General features: G+C 48.2%; 1 long non-coding RNA gene across 1 annotated transcript in view; it reads left to right on the forward strand.

Annotated features, from left to right (window-relative positions):
- The first annotated feature begins 2000 nt into the window (after nucleotides 1–2000).
- The window catches only part of LOC144114538 (uncharacterized), a 68945-nt gene continuing 46607 nt past the window's right edge, over nucleotides 2001–24338 (forward strand). The window contains exon 1 of the long non-coding RNA XR_013311049.1: nucleotides 2001–2165. This is a non-coding gene — a long non-coding RNA (uncharacterized LOC144114538). The remainder of the gene's footprint in view (nucleotides 2166–24338) is intronic.

Here is a 24338-nt window from a genome sequence, read left to right on the forward strand (position 1 = left end):
AAAGACTTTATGAAGCACATGATGTAGTGGAGGCCTCCTGGTGAAATGAATGAATGAATGAATGAATGAATGAATGAATGAATGAATGAATGAATGAATGAATTTCAGAAAAAGGGTGCGCTGCGCCCTCATTTCGCGTAGCGGTGAGGAGGGTTAGGCATCGAAGTTTAGACCACTTTCGATTCCTTAACCTGTAGTGACCGGCGTTTTTTTTTTTTTTTGCATTTCCCCTGCATGGAAATGCGGCCGCCGTGGCTGAGGTCGACGTAACGAGCTCGTGGTCATCGTCGCAACGCTGTACTGCAGGCCCCGCTTAGGCTGACGGCCCTGTCCTCTCGCTGTCATTTTATGCTTCAGGTTTCCATGGCAGACGCCGCGACTAGCAACACCTTTTCATTCCATTGTTATTTTATTAATAAATAGCCACTAACAACAACTATGAAAGAAGTTTCTCGGAGAAGTTCAGGTGCACAGAACGTAAGTACAGCGACCACCCGCTGTGTTTGTCCGTTCTTGCTACCTTGCCGCCTGCTTCAAATGAAGAAAGAAGTGGTTACGAGGAAAATCAGTCGGGACGCAGATGAGCGGTGCGTGCTCCACTGACGAGCAGTTCACCTTTGACTGGAGACTCCGAAAGCGCACCGGCGTGGCGTCGTTAGTCGCTCTGCTGCTTTGCCTGTACAAACATCAGTTGCGCGCCGCGGCAACTTTTCGCGAGAAAATAGCAATCTCTCATGTTCCTGGGGAGTCACATGGGCAGCGTTGCTCACGTGATGTTGCCCTGAAGTTCCACGAGATAAGAGGCACGGGGTAACAAGGCGGATTTTGAAATACTTAAGGACACTGGCCTTCTGAGCAGTGGTAGGAGATATATATTGTTTAGATTATGCGACACAGGCGGAGCAACTGCCGACATGTGCAATGCAAAGCCGACCTAACTCGCCTGCCACTTTACGCCACCACCAGCCACCCACCCACCTCCGGATTCCACATGCGTTGTCTCGCGCAATTCTCGCTCCACTGCTTCCGGACTCAGCATAAGTGGCCAAGGGGTTGATAAATGAAAACGTTCTTGAAAGGAGGAAGCAGAACGCGAGCCGCTTACTTTCAGCATGCTATGCCAGAGCGCTCCGTGCATCGCAAAAAGGGGTTCCCTCCCGCGGAGGCACGTTGCTGGCCCCGGGGATGAAAGGCAGAGGGCGGCCAATTGGTCTGCGTGCATGCCGGGCTCGTGGGAGCCCATCGCCGATCGCGTTATGCGCGCACAGTGCGTGTACCACGTGGCCCGGACCCACCCGGTGGAGCGTTGTCCGGCGGGTCCGCTTCCTCTTCGCTGGCAGCCGCCGGTTCGCCCGTCACTCGGCAATGTGGGACGCACGGCCACAGCGCGAATGGAAGAGCAGGGCCCCTTCTCATTGCATCCACTTGGTCTCGAAAAGACCCGGCGCTCAGTTCCGGGCGACACATTAACACGTAAACATGCTGGCCTCGGCCAGCCACGTGCGCATTTGCGGGTGAGTGGTTTCGGTCATGATTGCCCCTTCGAGCTGTTGATGCAACCGCCGTAGCATTTTTATTTTTTGTTTCCCTTCCTCTCATATAATCTTCTTTTTTTTGCTGCTTGTTTATGTTGCTCTTGCAGGCGGCGGTGGAGGTTGCCCTTTGAATTCTGAAGCGACAGAAAGCTGCGCAAGCACGCGCAAAAGGGTCTGAAAGTGCATGGCGAGTCCGGCCACGTATAGGCAACGAGAAATGCGCAGGGCCTGTCGCTGTGTGCAAGAAGATACTTATCGCAGCCATTTTGCGCGAGCAAAGCGGCGGGAGCACATCTCTTCGCAAGCTTGTCGCTTCGCGAGCATGCGCTGCGATTCGGATTGCGCGCGAGGCGATGTTTGCACAACCTGCTACGAGGCTCGCCGCCAGTTGTCCGGTGATTTACGGCCGTTGTCCTCGCATGTGCGGCTCCCCCCCTAGCCCTGCGTGACAACCGTGCACGCGGCGACCGCTGAACGCCCTTTGACTTCCTCTCTGCTTTCACGGAATCCCTTGCGTCCACAACGTCGTTCAGTTCTTGGGTGTTCCTTTGACACCTCTTCTGTTTCAGCCGCTGCGAATACAACGAAAACATTCGGCGCATTCGCTGTCGTGTCTTTGTGAGATTTTCGGTGAGTGCTTTTACATGCAATGCCACACCCTGAAATTCTGGTCAAGTTTATTTTTCCAGCGGGAAGATTTTATCAAAGCGTTTGTTTTTTCGCATATCATAAGATTGTACTATAACCAGAGCTGGGCATTCTACTTCAAATACCGCTACCTCGCCTCAACCTCGAAAAAATTTGGCAACCTCACTCAAGGTGGAGGTATCCTCTGCCGCCCTCACCTCCATTTTCCAGTGGCCACTACCCACCTCACTCAACCTCACCTCAATCGAATATTGTGAGGTTGAGGTCGGATGCTGGACATCAAAAAATAACTGAAATTTGGGTAGGTATAATTAAAGATCTCTCGGCCGAGAATCCTGTGACTAAGGCAAGCCACAATGATGAGATCGAGTATCTTGGTAAGGACTAGTTATGGCATTTAAGGATGTAAATCAATCGATATATGTAGTGTGCAGCCGGCCAAATGTTCAGCTAGCTTGCGCGACGGACGCTTTTTCTGCGCTCCTGCGCTATGCGGCGAAGCAAACTTGCGGAAAGCTACCTTTTCTTAGATTTGATATTCTCGCAACTTTGCTCCGTCGTAATTAGGCTGCAGGAGCACGGAAAAGGCGGCCGCCACGCACGCCAGCTAAAGATTTGGCCGGCTGTACGTACACTATTCAATGTGCATGCAAGAGAACATAAAAAACTGGTATTCTGGGATGTGAATTCGGTGGGCTCATTTCTAGCTTCTACGTGAAAGAACAATCGCCTCCCGCGGTTTCTCAAGGTCTATGTATGTACATTGGCCAGTCGTGCAGCTGACCATTGTCCTAACGGCTTGCGGACCGGGGTGTGGCGTCCGAGTACGTCGCGGGCTACTTTTGCAATTGCGTTCGGCTTCGTGCAAACATTTGCAAGCATATCAGTCATAATCCTCGGCAGTTCTAATCCGCTTCGCGTATACCTGCTCGTATTGGGCGCCGCTCTTGCCTACGCGAGAACCGAAAATCAACTATCCCTGACGTTCTGCCCCATGGAGGAGGAGGAGGAGGAGGGGGTTCTATGCAAGATACGCTCCGTAGATTTTCGAATAGGCATAGAATGTAACAAAATTGGTCGTCATCGATGTATTTGACACTGTGACAGATACGCACGGACACATCGTCAGTAGGTGGTGGTAGTGGTTTTTTTTTATTAAAATAATAGTAAAAAGGAAGGAAAAGATGTTTGCTAGCCCCGGCATCTGCCATCGATACTGAAGCACCTGAGCTGGGGCAGCGTAAATAAAGGATAGCAGGTAGAATGGAGAAATGAAATGAAAGATTTGAGGGGACATGAAGAGAGGATAGGGGGAGAAGTAATATGTACAAACTATTTACACAATAAGAAATGTGTCCAGGTCGTGCGCGTGATTAGTTCATTTTAGAGGAATTAAAAACACACGCGCACAGCACTGTGTTGGCTACAACTGGAGTGGGGCGTCCAGTTATTAATCGTTCAAGGTAGAAATCGCGGAGCGTTCGGTCACTGCGTGTAACTACCTGACGGAGAACAGACGGGACGTCAAGCCCGTGTGTTCGAGGAATGCACAGAGGCTCACCAAAGTTCGCTCACGAGTGCGCGCACTGCCCTGCGGCCACAATAGCGTCTTGATGGAGTCTGGTAGTATGCCCTGCGCCCTATAGACCGCGAGCATATCGCTACGAGCATCGGCGAACGCTGCACAGTGAAGGAGCAGGTGTTCTAGTGTTTCCACTGCACCGCATCCGTCACACACATCACTCGTCGCGATTCCGTGACGCACCCGTCGTTCCTCGGGCCACACGCAGCCAATGCGCGCGCGGAGGATCATTGCACGTTGTGACCGTGTAAGTGCGCGACAGCCGGTGATACTGTCGATGCGCTCACCTCCTGCGATGTGTGGGTCGGGGTGCTGCCTTCGGAGATGGTCGTGGATGGCCGCACGCACGTCCTCCAGCGCAAGGGGCAGATCGCTGGCAGGTAGTTGGTGTGCAGCGGTCGCGAGGTCGTCAGCTTCTTCGTTGCCGGCGATGCCGCAGTGACCGGGCACCCACTATGCACGCACGGCACATCCTCTCTGCGCGAGGCGCTCGATGCGCGAGCGAATTTCCCGCACTAGTGGGGTACCGCGGCCGTTAGATTGCAGGCGGCTGAGGGCGGCGCGGGAGTCGCAGAGCAGAGCACTCCTGGGCGGTGGAGGGCCGAGGGTGAGCAGCAGGTCCAGCCCGAGCCGGATCCCCATCAACTCCGCCGTGGTGGAGGAGCCCAGGAAGGTTGCGTGTTGCTGGCTGTGCAGTCGCAGGGCGGGGATGGTAGCCGCCACTGCAAGGGAGCAGCTGTCGCGGGCCACTGAGCCGTCGGTGTACACGAATAGATGGTCCCGGAGCTCCTCGTGTATGACGGCTCTGGCCAGCTGCTGCACAGCACAGAGGGGTGTGCTCCGCTTTCCCGCAATGCCGACGATCTCTCGCTGTACCTCCGAGGCAGCAGGCCAGGGCGCGCAGGAGCCTTAGGGGGGTGGGCCTTGTGTCAATTGCTCATACGCGAGCAGCGTTTCGACTTTATGGGGCATAGTGAAAGGAGGCCGCCCAGATGAAAATTTTGCGTTCAACCATCCTTTTCAGCCATCTTTATGTTTCCTCAAATACTGATTATTAATCCGCGATAGAGATGAGTTGTATTCATTTGTATGTATCAGTAAGCGGCTTCGTTTAGTACATTCGGCTGTTATTATTTTTCATTATTAGCACACAATGCCACTTTTTCTGAAAACTAGGCCACAGTGGCACATACATCAGCTCGCCCATTAAGTTCCCCTGAGCGAAACCTCGCACTCCTCTGCAGAGCAGCTCGCCAACCTAACTCACGCCATGCGGCCTTACGAAAGAAGGACAGGAAAAGAAAAGAATGATGACGGACATATGCAAGAAAAGATTCGCGAACTAAAACTGGACAACTCCAGGGCAAAAACAGGAGAGGACAGCTGCGTTCCTCAGAACTTCCCTTCACAACGTCAGCCCGCAATCGGTTCCATTCACTAATCTTCAGAGACTGCGCCATTTACTTTCCTCAAAAACCAATTTTGTGTCAAAATTGTGATGCAACCGTTCGTCGTGCAGCGCTCCATGTGGTGTCATGTGCGCGCGCATGTGTGTGGGCGGTGTCATACATAGCGCCACAGGAAGCGCCGTCGACAGTGGAACGCACTGCCTGCGGCGCGCCATACCGTCGCTGGATTCCGTTGCAGCCGAAGAAGCACGACAGCGTTTGTAGTGCTTTCGCATTCCTACACGTAAGCAGTCTTAAGTATCTCTACATCTCAAATATGATGTTTTTTGAGCGCCTCAGTAAGAGTTCCGAACGCAAATTGTCCTGAAAAACGTGACACTGTTTAAGAAGTCACCGAATCAGTCAACGCTCGGACATTGGTCGCGTATGCCAGTCGCATGGTATTAGCTAGACCGTGCCATTTTACCTTCTTTACATATATGCATTATTTTCCCTCCGGTCTAGTTAAGTAGAACACTAGTGTATTAACCCCATATAGCACGGTGTTTCGGTGTTATCGTGGTTCGCAATCATACACAGCCGTGCCTCGTTAATGTAGACTTCGTTCTGGATCCACTGCATTAAGGACAATTTTCGTAGGGAACAATCTTTTTCAGTGTGTTTAGGCCTCATTTGTATGGAAACTCGTTCTTTGTATACTGTAGCCCGTAGCGATGTCCATAATGCTTTCCCGCTTTGAGCAAGCATTTCGACAGATGCAAAGGAGTAACCTCATCTTCGTGGTAACACAGGAGTAAAAGATTTTTAATGTTAAAGCATTACTAGTCCCATTACGAGAAAAGCCGGCGGCGTGTGTTAGTGTGTGCACTTGACCCTAGTTGGTACAGAAAACCCCAGGAACGGCAAGAAAAATAAGGCGACGTCATCAAGCGGCCGTATGACGCACACAGCAAACCGAGCACCGCCCTGTCAGACTATCATATATATGTTGTTCTTTTATATATACTCTCCACTGGCTGACCTCAATGTGACGCGAGTTTTCCCGACAACATTCGTACCAAAACTGTGACGCAACCTTTTGTCGTACAGCGTTCCGGGTGGCGTCGTACGATGTCCCGTTGCATATAGCTTACATCTTCTAGCCAAGTTGGAGGCTAGCTTGTGACCTGGATTCGAGCCAGCGACATATGTACCTTCAGTTGTATGCCTTCCTAGACTCTTTACCTCTTCCCTTAAGGCGCGGTTGAGGTGTCCACCGAGATGTGAGGAAGTTACTGTGTCATTTACTTTCCTCAAAAAACCAATTTTTGTATCAAAATTGTGATGCAACCGTTCGTCGTGCAGCGTTCCAGGTGGTGTTATATGCACGTGTGTGTGTGTGGGCGGTGTCATACATCGCGTCACAGGAAACGCCGCCGACAGCGGAACGCACTGCCTGCGGCGCGCCATTTCGCCGCTGGATTTCATTGCGGCCGGTTGTGTGGGTGCTCGTGTAATCAACAGGGAAGCATCAACATCTGCAGCTTCGACATCGGCACCATCCGAAGGGAAACGTGGTCGTCCGCGCAAATACGCAACCGCCGAAGAAGCACGACAGCGTTTGTAATGTTTTCGCGTTCCGACACGTAAGCAGTCGTAAGTACCTCTGCCAATTTTTTTTTCTTGATCCCCCATTAGCCGGAGGCTGATGTGATTTGTGGCCGACGAAATTCCTCACTCGTGAGGGACGGAGCTTGCTAGAGACAGAAGGATTTTGGAGTCGAGGAACTTAAGCTTACATACAACCGATATAAAAGATTCAAAAACAAAAATGACAGCCCTCACATGGTTGGGCCAAACGAGCTATCCCTTCACCTAATGCCCGTTCGCTACTGTCTCCCGTATGCTGCGGTTCCCCTCAAAGCAAAAAAAAAGAGAGAATGAACACTTACAGTTGTTTTGCCTGCTGCTAGGCAGGAAACTTCGGCAGCGCCTTTGCTCTCTACTACATGCAGCCCTCGGCGGAAGGGCTACGAATATCGTCATTGCTGCGAAAAAGGAGACAGCACCTTCCCCCAAGTCATCAGTATCAAAGAGCGTGGCAGGGCTACTTGAGCGGCTCGGGTTACCCGCGCGGTCAACGGATCCGGCGCCATCATAGCCCACGCGCTGCCGCCCGGCCGCCCCTCTGCAACTTTCAGCGGCTCGTCAAGGAGGCCTGAGCTGTACTGGTGATGAATGCGGCTCCTCGTCGCGGGGCAATATCCTTACGGGTTGCCACATGAGTGTCCTGCTCTTCGGTCGCCGACATAACAAGCGGAGGACAGGCACGTGGCGCGGGTATTCAAATGCAGCAAGCTGTTACGATTCCCGGCCTACCAGAGCGGCGTATAGCGCATTTGGGAGATTGACGGGTTCAGGGCAGAAAAAGTAATGCCCTATTACAACTATCCTCAAACGACAGGCTGTTGTGCTCGATCCTTGGGTCGACTTTTGAAGTCAGCAAGACGGTACGAATGCGCGGCGGTGCTATCGTGGCACCGTGCTCGCGGCTACGTAAACCGAACGCCTGCTTATGCCCGGCCACGGTCGCTGCGAGCAAGGGGAGACACCGGAAGAGAGCAGGGCCCGAACGCTCCAGTGGGTGCACCTCTGTCGCCACCGAAGCTAAAAACAACCTGCGGCATTCCTCGAAGGAAAAAGGAACGAATGTAACGGGCATGAACGCGACAAAGCGGTCTTGATTTGAACCATCCGCTCGCCTAGGAACTTCTACGCTGCTTGTTGGGTTGAACATATTTATTTACGGCTTCAGACGCTCAAAGCTACCGGGTCGGCGTGAGTTACGTGTTTTGCGCACATGTAAGCGCTCGATCGCAGGCGGCCTCTACGCCAACGGAAGATGCGGGACTCATCGTCACAGTAGTCGCACTCCTTTCAATAAGACTAGAAGGGAGCGTAGTGGCTGCAAAGACATTACGGCAGAGTACCGGAAAGCTAGGAGCGGGCCGCGGCGTCTGTTTTGCCAAGCGGGGTAACCGAGCACCAAGCGTCACTGCACACCGCGGCGGGGCGCTTGAACTGCGCTTCGAAAGGGGCGCTCGTCGGAGTAAACTGCGAAAGGCATCGACCTCAAAATCCGACCTCAGTGCATGACGACCTCACTTAGCCTCGGACTCACGCTTGGGGCTGAGATTCGATATGCTGACCTCACTAAAAAAATTTCGAGCTGTCGCCAACCCGACCTCAACCTCACTTCTCCCTGTGAGGCACACATCTCCTGAGGTTGCCCACCTCTGGTTATAACAATCAATATATCCGCAGATCCCTCCTCGGGACGTTTGCATGTTTCTGGTATTTATTTTCAAAAACGCCGCACCCCACTGGTTTTCTATGACATTCTTCTCCACTCGGCGCGAGCTCAGGACAAACTTTAAAGGCAAAATTTTGCTACCCATCGGAAGATTAAACCATTCCCATCAATATGTGCGCAACATTAGCCTACAGTGTTGCACAGCTTCCTTACAGTTAAAAGTAGCTGCACTTTACACCCCGCGAATCCAGTCGGAGCGGCAAGCAGGTCTGCTGCCTCCACAGGTGTCCGCTCCGTTGCTTCCGCTAGCAATTCCCACGTGACGGTGCTCCCCATGGGCCAGTCGTACAGCGATTACATCGAAGAACTTGCCGCAAGCTGTCTGTAGTTAGACCGACGCTCTCTCCTGTCGCAGACCAACAAATAAAAAGAAAGGCCGCCACCGTCTGGAAGACGTTGAAGTAACGAGCGTTAGCTGTTTGGTTTACAAGACGAAGAAAGCGAAGAAGAACGCGCCTGTTGTCGAGTTACACCCCCTCAAGATACTTCGCAAACGGAATTTGTTGCGTTTGGGTCGGTCAATGTAGGCCTAGAATTCGGCTTGTGGTGCGATATGGTAACGCTTCGATTAGTAATTGCATGTATACAATGTTTATCTATTACTTAATTGCGGTGTTATTTCTATACCACAACCCATAGGGTTTTATTTGCCTATCAAATTCATTACACAACTGTCCCCGGATGGGTGTCTCTTCTTGTCGGAGTATATATATAACGGAACGAATGCATATGAATGAGCGAATGTCCGGACCCTGTAGAGTATCTGTTACGGGTTCATTGGACTTATTTTTGGAAATGTGGCGGAGAGTTTGAAGGATGCTTCACTCCCGCCACCGGTTGGCCCGGTATTGCACTACCTCCGTGATCGGCCTTGTCTTTAGCGCGTCTTTACTATCCTGTCTTCCTATCCCATCTTTCAACTGTCCTACTATCTGCCCGTGGTAGCGATTGTGGCTCGCCTTGAGCCAGTGAGCAGGCCTGTGCACTTTCCTTTTCTTTCTTCCTGGCAACGACAGACAACGAATGCATACACATATAGCGGTATTGTGACGAGGCAGTTTTCCTCCAGTTATAGAATTTTTTGGGGAATGGGGAGAGGGATGGGAGGGCGCAACGAATTTTAATAGCCGCCATCTTGGCGAACACATAATTCCACCTCTACCCACTATATTGGACCGGGCGTCATCAATGGCACGCGGCAGGTGGTTGTTCTACGATGCTATTGTAGATGGAGCTGTAAGTCACAATGAGAGCTGTGCGGTTTTCTAATTGCTGCCACAGATGGCGCTGTGATCCCAGGGTGGTTACGGTGCCTCGATTCCCGCTCGCCTCCGTTTTCAGGGTGAGGACACTGCCCGCGACGGCAACATGTTTGGTCACACTCTCCTGTTCGGCTGCATAGAGCGCAATGCGGCGGCGGGCCGTTCGGAAGACAAAACTACCACTACCGCGTGAAAATCCGCAAACCTGGTGTTGTAACAAGAAAGGGTGGTACCAGAGATGTTTCAAACAGTGAATCGGAGTTAGTTAAGCTAAAATATATCATGTTTCGCAGTTCATCTGCTGAGAAATTCGGCGCCTTGCGAACGTTCGTTACATTCTCACAGCGGTTGTAACATTTCCAGCGCTATCTGTACACTCAGATACTCTACATCTCGATTGCTTTTCCAACAGTCAGAATTGCTTATGTAGAGCTGGAGTTTCATAATCGCCAAACACTGCCACTCGGGCAGTTTTAATGAGAATAACAAGCTTTCCTGTCAACGACAATTTCGAGGATGTTTGGGCATTAACTTGCTCCTCTGTTGCTACTGCGACAGAGCAGTGGCAGTATATAAGAGATAAATATATGAAAGCATAACAACTGTCAGAAGAATTTGATATACACTGCTCACCTCGTGTTTGGGGTGTTGTTGAAACAGACCAGTGAACTGTGAGGAGTCCCACTGTTTAATGGTAGCACAAAATTGACTCACAATATCTTATAATTTGTCTTACTTTCAAGAAATGTTTGAAACGGTCACTTTTTGTTGAATCTGCTACTGCGTTGTTTCCTTTCGTAGTCTACAATTAACTTGTGCGTGTGAAGGATTCACTTTGCACAAGAGCGTGATAGCCATAACCGCTGCTTATTCGCCGGGAAATTTTGACTTCAGTTTTGGGAATGTTCAATGCAATGCCAGCTCGTAATGACCTGCCTGTCCACTCAACAAAACCAAATTAAAAGATATATTTTGTGTGTCGCTACTCCAAGCCTCCGCACTTTTCGCCATCGGAATACGGAGGACATCAAATGCACTGACCATAGGAGTCGGTGTTGCTGAGTGAAACACAGCACGTAAATATCAAAACAGCAAAGAATAATCAATTTATTTACAATATACATGATATTGAATGTACACATTCCGCTCTGCGTTCTAAATCAAAAGGCAACTTGTATTCACTGAAGGCCTGCGCCTGCTACTGTTTTGCTTCCATAGGATCGATCAGGAAGTTCAGGTGTGTTCAGTCATCGTGCGAAAATACGAAGCCTAAGGGACACAAAACGGTCAACAAGTTTCTGGAAAATTTTTGAGTACTCTGTGTGCACGAAACTTGTGGGAGGGCCACACTACTGATAATCATTTGTCTTGGTGTCTTCATTGGCTTTTTTGAGACGACTAATATCCCTTGTGTCAGCAAAAAATTTAAATTTCCTTTCGCACTGCTCAGCAATTTTCACAACTTCTTGGCTTGCGTAAGTTAAATTTTTCCCACCTTGTACAAACTCTTTCAGCTGAGCGAGCTTGTGCTGTTCTCCGGGCTCTTCCGCGGTCAGCATGCGCATGCAGACCAAGCAATGTTCCACAGTAGACAAAATTGGCCTAACTAAGAATCCTGCTAAATGAGAAAGTATGTCGCCCTCACTGATCTCCACTAGGTGGCTGGATGCCGCATTCCCGCTTTCTGAAGTGGGCGCAAATGAAGCCACCGGAAGTTGAATGGCATGTCCCGGAATTTCGGTGTCTGCTGTGTATTTCAATGCAAAAATTCGCGTCTTTCACCCTTCTGTCCTCAGTTTTTCGCGTTGTTTTCGTGTAACGTATACTGTAATATCAAATGAATAAGCAAGCTGAACGTGATAAATGTGAGCATTGTTCGGGGAACACTGTAATTTCACAGGAACCGAAGTGAACAGGCATGCATGTCTCACCATGCCGCGACAAAGGGGTACGTGCATTAAACACTATTTTCTGACCTGGTTCTTGTCTTCCGAGCGTAATTAGGAGAAGTAGTGGAATGACGATGAGCCTAGGTCATCTTGAAAGCAAATTTTCGTGTAGCAAAGAAAAGGCAATGGCGCGGAAATCCTGACACTTGAAGAGCCACTCGTTATACAGCTGCCGCTGATTCAATTTCGGGTTGGTGGCGGACGATGTCTCTTCTCATCGATGACAGGTGATGTTTATCGCTTTAGTGTGCCATTTACCTTCCATACGTGCTTTTAATCTAACTCTATAGCACAGCCAGATTTCATCTACACAGCACGAGAGAAACGAATGACGAGAAAGACGAATGCAGCAGTGCATGTGACAAGCGCTCTTAGAAGTCAACTGCACCAAGCATCACGAATAAAAGCCCATTCAGGCATAATTTGCTACAGCACGAAATAGTACTTGATACGCTGCGTTGAAAAAGCAGTACCATATACATTTTGTACGCGCTAATGTGAACCAGCAGAACACCGACGGCACCTCACCAGATTGTGGCCTCGACCTATAGCTCACTCCGGTTCGGTCTAATCATAATTCGGTAAAATGGTCACTGCAAAGTCGGCTACCTAATGAAGGTTTCCACCTATTCTTTCTTAAATTTATCCTCCATTGATGATGTAACTTGGGCTTAGAGTACGACAACGTGCATCACAACAAAGAGTAGAGTTGGCGACGCTAGCGTAACAGGACGACACAGTTGAGCAGACGAGGCTCCGTACATACTGTGTGCAGCGACGTTCTGTCTTCTGCTAGTGTCGTCCCATAGCGATGCAATGGACCCTTATTTTTGAAACGCCTTTCCTGAGGACGTTGCTGCTCTCCTCATGCAGTTGACGGCGCAACAAGTAGGCATTGTCACGAAGAAAAACGAGAACGTCTAAAATACAAAATGCTAAGCGGAAAACGAAAACTAAAACAGAAAAACCGTGCTGAGGTCCGATTTCGTGCACTGCCAAAGGCTGACTTCCGGGACATGCCGCGCCACTTCCAGTGGCTTCACTTTCGAGCGCCCGATGCGGCATACAGCCCCCTAGTGGAGATCAGTGGTCGCCCTCGATAGAAGACAGTGGGTGCAGATCGACATCAATGACTTCCTCATTTTCGTCAGATTCGCACTGCCTCGCATGCTGTATTTCTGGAGAGAGAAAATCAACTAGATAATCACTGTCGTCAATTTCGTGGCCAGATTTTTTTTGGAACTTTTAGAAATTGGCTCACTGACACAATTTTAAGGACATTTTTTAGATCATATGAGCTGGGCAAAGGCGCCCGCATTCGGATTACGGAAAATAAATTCTCGAATCAGTCTTGGACAAGCCTGCCAGTCAGGACAAATTAGTACCCGCAGTCTTTCAGGAGGTGAAGGTGTAGCTTCAGCACAACATATGTCGACATGACTACGCCTGGCTGGCAGGGCTTCCAGATTTTTCGCACGCCAATGCTGAGTTCCGAGACAACTTCTGACGCAAGGTCCAAAACTGAAACTGCTCGCTCATACTTTTCGTTGTCAATAATTCTTAAGGCGACCAACGGATGGCGAGCTGTCATTATCGTGTACCACTTGAATAAAAGTTCAAAAAACCAAGAAGTGGTTTCAGCTTCCGATGGTAACGCTCCTTGATCTACAAGGTACCTAATTCCTGCAGGGGCTTCTCTGAATAGCTGCACAACGATTCCGACCTTCACTTTTGTGAAGTGACCATCTGAAAAATGAATTTCACCGAGGTTTTGAAGCAACTTTGAGCTGTTCGTCGTGCTGATGCTCAACCAAATTATCAACATGCCCTATCAAAATTTCAGTGCTCGGCAAATTAAATCTTGACACAATCTTTTCACTAAGATGCATGACATCCTTCCTCACAAGATGTCCTCTAATATTCTTAAGTACATGAGCAGGGTCTGGCATAAAGTAACGCTCTCTTGCATCACAAGGGTGGGGAACACTGCACACAGTCACCGAGTTACGTGAGCTCGACAGACTTAAATACCTCCACATGGCTCGCTTGGCGGAACCCATGTCACAGGTCACACAGAGTACGCGAAGAGAGATCTCCGAGCAGAGTCGTATGAGATGAAACACAAAATCTCTCAACGTGTCACCAGAAACGTAAGCACCTGTAAAATGATAAGCTATCACTTGCTTCCAACGGCTGTTCACGCCTCCAACCATGAACACAAGAACATGATTAGCTGGTTGTTCAGACTCCGGCAGAGTCGTCGTTCCGAGAAAAACATCAGAACTGCGATCTAGCTCTAGCTCTTTTCTGATCTCTATTTCGTCCAAGAACAATATGCAGTCTTTTTCAATATCGGCCATCATGAATACCTTGGTCTTCATTGTTTCAAATATTTCAGTGAGCACGCCTGGTTGAAATGGAAGATGCTGTAGCCTTCTGCAGAGTGTTCAACTTGACGGCAGCGGATTGCCTTGCTCAAGCAGAACATCGTATCCTGTAGAGCCACAAGCAAACCTCAGCTGCAAAGCCTTCTTTACTGTCGCTCGGCTCCATGAACAGCCCTTTTTGTTGTGCTTCTGCAGGGCGACTTTTTGATCTTCGTTCAGGAAGCTGAGATTTGAGGCCAAAGTAGACATCTCTTTCTGAAGGCGTTTTGTAGTTCTAATTTTTCTTTCCAGATTTTTTTAGTAAGGAAGCATCGTTCCCTCAAAATTGAGTTCTTATTCTGAAGGTCCTGTACTTGTTTCACGAGCTCAGTTGCGGACATAGAAAACACATCTGCTGTTCGTGCTTCACTCTTCCTTGCATCTTGATGCTCTTCGCTCACATCACTGTCAGCGCTCTCAGAACAGCGTTCTTCTGCGGCTGATGAGCTCTGGTCACTATCTCTGACAATGGTAGCTGGGAACGTTCGTTCACGAGGCGGCTTTCTGAATTTAGGTCGAGCTGAAAATGTTAAAAAAACAGAAACAGATTACATTGAGGACACGAAGCACTGAACTTGTCTTAAATTTCGCATATGCTTTTAAATGGTCCCTTTCATCGGATCAACGCGTCAGTAAGCAAGAGAGCATGCGGGATGAATTACACTGTCGTCAAGAAGAGGCGCCTTATTTTTGGTATCGCTTTTCAGTAAGTCCCTACTGGGGAAAATATGCTACTTTGGTTGCCGTCACGTATAGTGACGAGATAAGTAAAATTCGTCACGCGTGCTTCTGGGCAGGCATGTCCTGGAGCTTACTTTTTTTCTCTTTCTTGATGGCAGCAGCGGGGATGAGCGCTTGCCTGCCGCGCGTCTTTCTACTCAACATGAGTCAAATCCTCTCCTCCTGTCCCTTCACCTCTTTCATTTCATTTCTCCATTCTGTCTGATATCCTTTATTTCCGCTGCCCCAGCTCAGGTGCTTCCGTATCGATGGCAGATTCCGGGGCTAGCAGAAATCTTTTCCTTCCTTTTTATTATTTTAATAAAACCACTTACTACAACTAGCCCGGATCAGTACCTAATGAGAGGTATACTGCCTTGGCCAGCGACTATGGAGTAAGGCGGCAAGCGAGCGTCTTTTGGCAACTGGAGCAGACAATTCCGCTGAAGCGAGAAAGGTGGCCTGTGTTGCTCCGACTCCCCTTAGTTGAGTTTGGCGTGAATAGTGGCATTGAAACGAAGCCGTAATCTAGAGTTGAATTTTTCAGGTTTCTTTGTGAATCGGCCGCTTTTATTGTTTTTCCTTCATGCTTTGAACAGAAGAAAAAACTAACGTTTCTGTATACCTAGCAACTGAAATTTTTTGTTGTTATGTTGCCTTATTCAATAACAAATTTCATTGAACCGTTTATTTTTAATTCTTTCCAAGAAAAACCAATAAAAACGACAGATGTCTTGCTGAATAATCAGCAAGGTGTTGCATCGCACTATCAATCAAAGTCTATTCAACACTATTCAGAGGGATACTCTGACCATGTGCATAATTTTTTTGCGGAACAAGCCTTTAGCAAACGAGAAAATATGAACGTATTGTTTAAGACGTGTCCTCAGTTGTCCGCCCCAGAAAAGTGTGGCGGCGGATCGTTTGGAAAAGAAATTTCCTATTACTGCTTGGAATCCTTTGCATATGGTGGAGTAATAAGACAAAGTCATCCCAGTTAATGTTGGACAAGCGGGTGTTAACCACGCAAAATAAAGTTATGTTCGGCAGATCATCCTCCGCGCTGCTGGCATACCTGAGAAACTTGGGGTCTAGTAAGCAGTTTTTACGCTAGAACAGCAAATGTAGCATAATCCAACAGCATTCGGCGACCCTGATACTGTAAATTATGACTGCGAAGGAGGCGCCAAAAACCGCAGGCTCTTTTTCAGTGTAGCCAGTGAGTGGGGAACGCAGCGGCCAGTCATAGCTTTTTGATCGGCGTGCATTCGCAGCGCCTGCATCATGTAAAAAACATTCAAAACTGGCAGAACATTGCTGCCACGAGCGAAACAACCATGTAGCGTCAATTTCCAGTTTATTCACATCGTTGCAGTCGCCACGCAACCGCACAAAAACGACGCCACATGCATAGCGCGCAGTATACGCGACCGGCGCGTGTGACTAACATGCCGCTGCGAGGGGGAAGCGGCGGCGCGGGGTGCTACAAATGGTGTCCTCACCCTGAAAGCGGAGACGAGGCGAGCGGGCATCGAGGCACCCTAAGGGTGGTAGCACACTCCACGAAACCTCTAAACGTGATGAGTAAGAGCTAACGCTCTTAAAACGGGCCTTGCACAACGCTCGTGCCTCGATCAAGATAATGCCGTGGCGCGAACATGCTAGACTCATTCTTCGACTCCCGTTATTTACTCTATTTCTAAATAGAAATAACTAATTTACATTTCAAGCTTCATTATCGCACTGCCGGTTTGTCACAAAGCGCCTTCCAAAAGTCCCTTTTCAAACAGGGAATGGAAAGATGAGGCACTTTTACCAGCCAGCGGTGGCCAGGTGCGGCCAGCGGTGGCTGGTGGTGAAGCTTGCTTTGCTTATTAACTTTTTCACTCGATAGCGTTAAGACTCCCGTTCTGCAGAGAACCTGGCGTCGTCGTCGGGAGCAAAAAATCCGCAGAGAAGCAACCTAGGTCGACCGCATAGGTCCCGTGACCTTGTGGTGTCATCACAACCTGCCCACCGGTTGAGGAAACTGACCACCGTGGCAGGTGGCAGTTAAATTAATTATTGGCCGCGAGAGGTTGCTCGAGAAGAGCAACCTGGGTCGCACAAACCCCATCGGTGGCAGCACCTGCTGCCCCGCTGCACCTGTAGTGGTATGAGGACTCCCAGGGACCTATGAGTGTAAAGTCGAGAATGAGAAATTCCACATCTATGGGCGTGAACCCATTATTCTATCAGCTCATACTCTCAAGGCGGAGATTAAGTGTCCCCTCCAATTTTTAAAATAAAAAAAAAGAAAGACATGAGTCCAACTACAACGTTTGATTTATGCGGAAAGAAGAAAACGGCCAATTGCGGCAGATGCACAACGCGCGCATCATCGCTTATGTCGCAAGGGGAACGTGGCAGTTGTGCATACCCAGAAATTCTGGACAAGCGCATTTTTCAACTGGAAGTTATTTATGACCGCATTTTTTTTTCATATAACGTAAGATTCTTCTATAACCTTAAATATAACCGCAGATCTCCCCTCGCCAGGCTCGCTATTGTAAAAAAAGTTCCCCATTGGTTTTCTATACCAATCCTAACTACACGACGAGAGCGATAGACAGTTTAAAACAAATATTTTGCTCCGCATCGGAAATATGGACCATAACTTTCAATATTTCTATAACAGTACCTTACAATATTCCACAGTTCTCTCGCAATTAAGATTGATGTCCATTATTCCTAGACTGGGGTGATGAGGATACTAAGTTTGAGTGAAGGATATGGACGCTGTTCGCTTTGTGCCTCGTTCGAACCGGCCTTTATCAGTTGCTCTTGCCTGCAAGTAGTCGGGACGCGGGTGGTGAAGCGTTTATCGGGACTTTATATTTAGCTCGACATAAACTCAGAACAATCAGAAAGAATATTGTGTGAGTGATACGTTCTTGTGTCTGACGAACAAGAAACATGCCTACCTAGTAGGTAGATAAAAGAATAATCAAGCTAACATCAATTGACGGGTCATATAGAAGGTGTTGAAGATGCGCGTGCGTCGGATGTTTTTTGCGGCAATGTATGTTCCAAGCTAACATCAATTGACGTGTCATATAGAAGGTGTTGAAGATGCGCGTGCGTCGGATGTTTTTTGCGGCAATGTATGTTCCAAGCTAACATCAATTGACGTGTCATATAGAAGGTGTTGAAGATGCGCGTGCGTCGGATGTTTCTTGCGGCAATGTATGTTCCAGTAAAGCACAGTTGAAAGTCTAGTGTCCGTCCGCGTGTTAAATATTTGTCTTGTGCACGCGTCTCCGTTTTTTTTCAGCTGGCAGTTCCGTTTTTTCAAGCCCCTCCGATTCTCTGCCAGCGTCATTTAATGTTCCCCCTTCGTTTTCATATTGTCGTACCCCCGCTTATCAATGCAGCCAGCAATATTCATTAATTTATTTGATACTGTCAACCTCGTCAGGGATCGTAACAGAAAGAGAAAGAAAGTACATTGGCATACAAATATGCCAATGATCAATGATTCAAAGTGCATATTATTACATCGCATGCAGTTATACGTCGTTTTTTTTTAATTAGCTTGTTAGTTAAAGGAAACGAAACGGCATTTGATGCTCGAAGACTGTTCTGACGGGTGTTTTTTATGCAAGCAACTTTGATTCAGATGGTGGTAGTTTGAGGCGTCCATTAATGAAAATTAACTGCTTTAGTGCACTGATGTGACCTTGTTAACCTTAGAATCCCATTTGAGTTCAGAGGTTAGTGTTACGCCTAAGTATTTGTATTCGCTGACAGATGCAAGAAGGATTTCGTTTAAGGCATACCGAAAGAAATATCGGTGTTTCTTCCTGGTTACAGATAAAAGAAGCGTTAACCTTGATAGTCATCTCCATTCTTCGCGCCACTTGGTCACAGCTGTTAAGGCGTTATTTAAGGCTGTATGGTCGTCGACATAGCTAACTTCCTGATAAAGTACGCAATCGTTGACAAAAAGTGTAATATTGTTGGAAATACTAGCAGGCAGGCCGTTTATAAAAATTAAGAATAATACTGGGCTAGTACGTTTCCTTGTGGTACACCTGATGTTACATTAGCTGTCGGGGACTTCTCTTTGTTAATTTCGATAAACTGAGTACGGTCAGTAAGGTAGTTACTAATGAGCCTGCTTCCGGTTCATTGCATGCGTTTGGTTTACTCGGGCTCTTGTGCTTTACCCCCTCCGAAAAAAAGTGATGTGATCGACCCCGTATGCCTCAAAGGTTTTAGAGAGCAACATTAACTCTGGTCATAGCTAAGCACGGAAGCAAAACGGAACACAAATTTTGAGGCGCAGTAGAATGACGCTCTTTAAAATGAGTATAGACAATGTTCACGGACGAGAAGGAAAGCAGCCGCGGCTCAAGATTGATATATTGAAACCACGTTTATCCCACATTAGCATGCGCCGAGTGCGCTACGGTGAAAAGAAGAGGGCGGGGGCGGGGGGGCGGGGGGGGGGGGGGGGGTGTCTCTTTTAAGGGAAAAGGGGTAAGGATGCCTCCGGATTATTAATAGACTTCATGAAGGCAGCTAAATGCGGCTGTGTGCATCTCGTGGGCGTTGCGAAGCCGATCACAGACCATCGGTGCCTCCGAGATGAACATAAGGAGTGCTCTCCAGAGCTCGATGGCACGATCTGGAGGGGAGGGATCGGGGCAGGCCCAGGTGCAGAGAGAAGAAGGCCATGGTCCCCGTTTAAGAGTGGCCGGGGCACGAAGCGCAGGTGGTTTTAATATATCAACCTTGGGCCGCGGCTGCTTTCCATCTCGCCCGTGAATACGGTCTGCATTCTCTATACGCATTTTACAGAGCGCCATTTTACGCCGCCTCAGTATTTGTGCTCCATTTTGCTGTCGTGTCGTGATTAGTTGTGAGATCCTCACGGCAGTTGCACCTGGAGTGGCAGCCAGGCACAGGTGTCGTCGGGTCGTCCTGATGAAAACGCTGCAACAAGAAAGGTGGTAAGGAGGGTGCCTGTTTGAATTTTTCGCAGTAGGACCGATTCTCGTCGCGTGAATACTTTCGGGTGGAGCACAGGTATACAGAGAGTGGGTTGCCCGCTGCCGTGAGGTAGGCGGCACGATGTTGTTTGGTCAAACGCCTGTCTCCGATCGGATCTGCTAGCTCAGGTGTAGTATAGGGAAGCGCGGCTGAAAGACGGGGACCTTTCCTCCTCTCACTGGCTAGTGCGGCGGACGAGCGTCAAGCTGTGCCTACTCTGCAAAGAGAAAAAAAAAACAGGATAGGAGTAAATGGCTGGACACATAGGGCACTCCCGAAAGAGTGTTTCAGATACTCCTCAGAAAAGTAGCACCTACTCTACTCCTCTGTTTAAATACGTATTCAAATTCAGTTTATTTCCGTCTAGAAGGAATGCTAGAAGGAATAAAGTGTTGTTGCTCTCTAGACAAGAGTTTATCTCGTAGTAAATGTTCCGCTCACAGAGAAGTAAGCACGCCAATGATATAAGTATTATATACTACTTTGCAGCTGACCTTATAGTACATTTCAGGAGGATGTGTCTGTTTCTTTTAAGTAGATTTTAGAGGAAATTTTTGAAGAACCTCGTTTATCATGCCCAAATGAGTATATTTCATTTTATGACGTAGCCTATTTTAAATTCAGTACTCCTATGAAGGACTCATCTTAGAATTTCTATATTTGGTTTAAACGGGCTGCATGTGTAGCTGATAGTTTCCAGAAATAACACCACCTTATCCGCAAAAAGAAAATAAAACAACTGTTCTGGCTGTGAAGTACCGGTTGTAATGTATACACAGTTCAGTACTTCTTTTTCGGCCAAAAACGCCACTTAGACCGCTGTGCGTAGGCATTAAGGCTTACAGCAGCTTGTTGCAAAAGCATATGGCAGCAAATCGCCCTACTTTCCTCTACACAGCAATATTTATAATAAAAATGGGAGCAGTAAACCCAGGCAATGGTATGTGCTTCGCATATAAGGCTGTTGTTTTCTCCCGGAGACCGTCTGCCTAGGTGGTGGCCTAGTCGTACCTGCGCTCGGTTCCCAATCCAAAGGTTGCGGGTTCAAATCCCGGTATGCTCATATGCTTATTTCTGTGGCCTGTGTTGTTATTATGTGTGCAAAGCGCTGTCGGAAACAATCCCGCTCTAAAAATGCGCTTCAAATCACGCTTCCTTTGCAATTTCTCTTTAAACGGCCGCTCCCTGGGACTGACTGTTGCGCACCCCTATCCAAGGGGGCCAACAACAGTTAGACCATTTGCAGTTAGTTCAGAAAAGTACGAATGGCAGAGCAGTTAGTCCCCCAAAAGAGTAACACCTCGCCCCCTTTTAGTCCTTTTTTCTTTAAGTGTAGTAGCTAATCGACTAGCTAGTGCATATCTGCACCCACTCGGCTGACAGGGGCTGAACGCGGCTTTCTGTGGTAGCACAAGTTACAGAGAGAGCCGCTTTCATAGGCGCTAATGCAATACGGCGAATGGAAAGCACCATCGATCGGAAACCGTTTTCCTATAAAGCATGAAACTGCAAGGGTCTTACTCAGGCACTTCAGCATTCGCACTGCCTTTGGCTGCTTTCCTGCACTCAAAGGGGCGCACCACGACATATATATATATTTTTTACTGGTCAGTAGTTTCCTCGCGCGTTCCAGACTCCAGATCAAAAGTAATCATTGAAATCGGAGCATGTTAACTAAAGACAGCGCTTTGCATACACGCAGTGGAAGCTTGCACGCAATTTCCTTGCTGGGAGAACCCACATCCGAGCATTTTGAAGGGGTCGTCATTCCGAGTACAAGTGAAAAGCAGGGCAAGGGCGATTAACATAGCAGGGGGAGCGAAGCTTTGTTGTAATTTCTTTGTAATTGTTAGGAATAGAGAGCTGCCGCCGGCCCCTCCTCCCCCCCTCCCTTCCCCAACCTGTCTTCTGTTCTGCTTTGCCCCCCCCCCCCCCCCCCCCATTTATGGCCAGGGTGTGTCTACCGGCTTTATTCATTTTTTTCGCTCTCTTTTTGGGATTGGCGGTTTGGACCGGAACGCTTGTTTCCACGATAGTTTCGCATAAATGGAAGGTGTTCAGGAACAGGAAGCGAAGAGGAAACTGCATCTTTTCATATTTTTCTAAAGCGAAGACTTTAAAAGATAACGCATTTTGGAACTAGACCCCTAATGAACCAGAACGGCAGCGCTCAGTATGGTTTACACCTCATGTCCACTGCCGAAAATTGGTGATAGTTTCGGTTCCATCAACCCGTAAAATATAACAATTCAGGCAATCTCCTTGGGCGCTAAGGCATCGCCATGTCCTATGCTATGAATGCAAAGAATTAAATCGCTTGCTTTGTTTGCATCGCAGGGCCCTTTTGCAAATGAAAGGAAGCAACCGATTGATTAGGGGAGGAGAGATTTCGTCCTCGTCACTGTTCGTAATAACGTGACAAAAATTGATGGACACCAACAGGCTCCGTGTAATTTCACCCTGCTCATTGGCTGGACAGCTTTCTCTATGTTCATTTGGCGTAAATACATGGAGAAAGTTCGTTGCACAGAACTATCCATTATTCCAGTTGTATATATAATTAAAGCAACGAACCACGACAGTGCTGCCATGGACTTTGTTTAGCCGCACACAACAATAACTTTCTCAGATACTTAGTGGCCACTATGTGAATTCGCTCCTCGGAGCGACAATGAAGCCTTTTGTCTCGGCGCACCCAAATTCCTTGATGGATTCACAGCATGTCGCCTCACACTGAGGAGGGAGTGGCGTTTAGTGCATGCGCGTCAGCGGCATGAAAAAGAGAGTTCAATGCCGCTTAACCCTATAAACGACGATGATAATTCGGTTTTTTGTATTCCGGCACGTGCACGAAAAGCAACAGCGGCCGAACGAGGGACCGTCGGTGTCGAGAAAAGTGATGCGTCACACACTTCCATATACACGCCGCCGTGTCGGTGCGGCGAAACGGCAGCTGCCAAAATTTGTACGCTGCACAGACAATGAGAGGCCATTCATTGCTTCCGCACATATTGCCGGCTTGAGTGCGACGTTCAATGCAGCATGTTGCTACCCAAGACGATGATGTCCAGTCTCTTGTATCGCGGAAAGCGCCCGTAAAGGAGTAGGCGGTAAGCTGGCGGATGCTGGGAGCCCGACGCGTCACGCACCGCCATGTTGGCTCGACTGGGCTAGGCCGGCTAGGCCTCTTGTATTGTATTAGGACAAACGGTGTCTAGGTGTCTTGTATCATGACAAACGTGCGTGAAGCAGCAAGAACACATGCCAGAAGCGAGCAAGCAGCGACGAGGAATCCGGCGTCGTCATATTACCAGTTAGTATACTAACTCTATGCTTGCAAGCGGGGTGAACCAGCAGCTGCCACCAGAAGGAGCGCAGATACAAAGAAAGGAGTTTTTAAAATCATTTAGTGTTTCAAGGAGTATTCAAGCCGACGTACTTCTATTCGCAAAAGTAGTAGAATCACCTTAACGCTCTATTTTACTCCTCGGTTTTGTGAAGGCAGTAAAAATCCTCATTTTCGCCTCTTACTGCTGCTTGCGCTATTTTATGACAAGGAGTTTAAAAGCGGACTGCAACCATTTATACTCCTATTTGGACTAGTTTAGGTTTACAGTCGATGAGCTGTGCTTGGAAACCCCTTATTTTCTAGCACTTTGTGCGCTTCTTAATAAAGCTTAATTCTCAATTGAGTGTACATATGAGCTCCAGATGAACCTTCAGCAAAATATGGCCCGCCTATTTAATTTTAAGAAAATACAAAAAAAAACGAAATGCGCTCTACGCTAACAGTCTCGGCTTGGCCGCTTTGATATCTGGTCGTTTTATTCATGCAGTGCCGCTTAGTCGCGTATTAAAGAAATACGCGTCGTGCTTCATCTGAATGTTTCCTGTCCCAAGCGATAGTATGCTGGGAACGTTAATTACTAATGTGCAAAGAAAATTTCATGGCGCTTTTGCTCACAACATATCCTTTTCGATTAAGCACAAAGTGGTTGTTCATGCGGACGCGGCGAATTTTAGCTTTAAAATCACGACCATAATAATACGAAGCAGGCTTCGGAGATAAAAACCCTCTCGGACTAACCTAGCGAAAATTAGGAAATCTCTAATACTCATGCTAACAAACGCCGGTGGGCCACCTCAAGAAACATTCGTATTTTCTGTGCGGCACGCGTGAGAAAAATTTCAACGTGAAGCGTGCTCCGTATTATTGTGGCCGCACTTGTATATGTCTTCAGCAGGAGATTTCAGGAGGGTGATGTACTATCGGGAACAAAATTAAGAGACCCCCTCCAAGAGTGTGCCGTGCCAAGCCATTCCGCACCTTATGCTGCGCACTAGAGTCACTATCGCGTACTGCATGAGAGCGCCACCTAACGAAGCTCTATAGCTGTTGTCGAGACCGGTACACTATGCCA

Source organism: Amblyomma americanum, chromosome 1, assembly GCF_052857255.1.
Source record: "Amblyomma americanum isolate KBUSLIRL-KWMA chromosome 1, ASM5285725v1, whole genome shotgun sequence".
Lineage (NCBI taxonomy): Eukaryota > Metazoa > Arthropoda > Arachnida > Ixodida > Ixodidae > Amblyomma > Amblyomma americanum.